This window comes from Myotis lucifugus, unplaced genomic scaffold, assembly GCF_000147115.1.
Source record: "Myotis lucifugus unplaced genomic scaffold, Myoluc2.0 scaffold_304, whole genome shotgun sequence".
Lineage (NCBI taxonomy): Eukaryota > Metazoa > Chordata > Mammalia > Chiroptera > Vespertilionidae > Myotis > Myotis lucifugus.
In genome coordinates this window covers 516,554-517,657 of record NW_005871352.1, presented here as the reverse complement: position 1 = coordinate 517,657, position 1,104 = coordinate 516,554, and positions in this window count along the sequence as shown.

Here is a 1,104-nt window from a genome sequence, read left to right as displayed (position 1 = left end):
TGCTTGGCCCAACCAGTAAAATGCTGGACCTCTTTATTAATGTGAATGGGTGTGGGTTTATACAAGCCAAAGACACTCTTCCAATCATAGTCTTGCTTGGAGGCATTACCGTAGGGAGGTGCTCTTTCTTGGCAGGTATTTCTAAAGAGCCCCCCAGGCCAGTCAATCCCAGCTCTGTGTTCTTCCGCCGTGTTTACTCATCCTCATCAGGGGCAATCCCTTGTCCCGCACCCACATACGGGGCTCAAGAGAAACTAATAATTGGCAGTGAGCCCTTCGCGGGGGAGAAATGGAAGTTGGATTCTCTTCTTTTTCAGGAACAGTTGTATGGTCAAAAGCCTCAGGTAGGTCTTAATGGTGTCTCTACGTCGGGGCAGATTCCTGGGTTCAATCAATCCGGCATGCTGGAGACACTATATAAGGCCGTGGGGTGGTGCAACAGGGGGTGAAATATGCTAAGAGGGGGGCAGTTGTGGGCAATCAGGCCGGGAGGGGGGGGCAGTTGGGGGTGATCAGGCTGGCGGGGGGGGAAGTTGGGGGCGAGCAAGCCAGCATGCAGAGTGGTTAGGGGCAATCAGGCAGGCAGGCAGGTGAGCAGTTAGGAGCCAGCAGTCCCAGATTGCGAGAGGGATGTCTGACTGCCGGTTTAGGCCCGATCCCTGTGGGCCTAAACCGGCAATCGGACATCCCCCGAGGGGTCCCAGATTGGAGAGGGTGCAGGCCAGGCTGAGGGACACTCCCCTCCACCCTCGTGCATGAATTTTGTGCACCGGGCCACTAGTTCTTTATATATTTTAGAGATGAACCCTTCATCAGATACTAGTATATGCTTTATAAATATTTTCTCCCACTCCACACATTGTCTTTTCACTCTGATTGTTTTATTGGCTGTGCAGAAGATTTTCAATTTGATGGAATCCCACTTGTTTATTTTTGGTCTTGTTGCTGTGCTGTTGGGGTCATATCCATGGTTGCACAGGCTGATGTCATGAAATTCCCCCCTGTTTTCCTCTAGGAGCTTTACAGTTTCAGATCTTACATTTAAATCTTTATCCCATTTGAGTTGAGCCCTATTTCATTATTTTGGAAGTGGATATCCAGTTT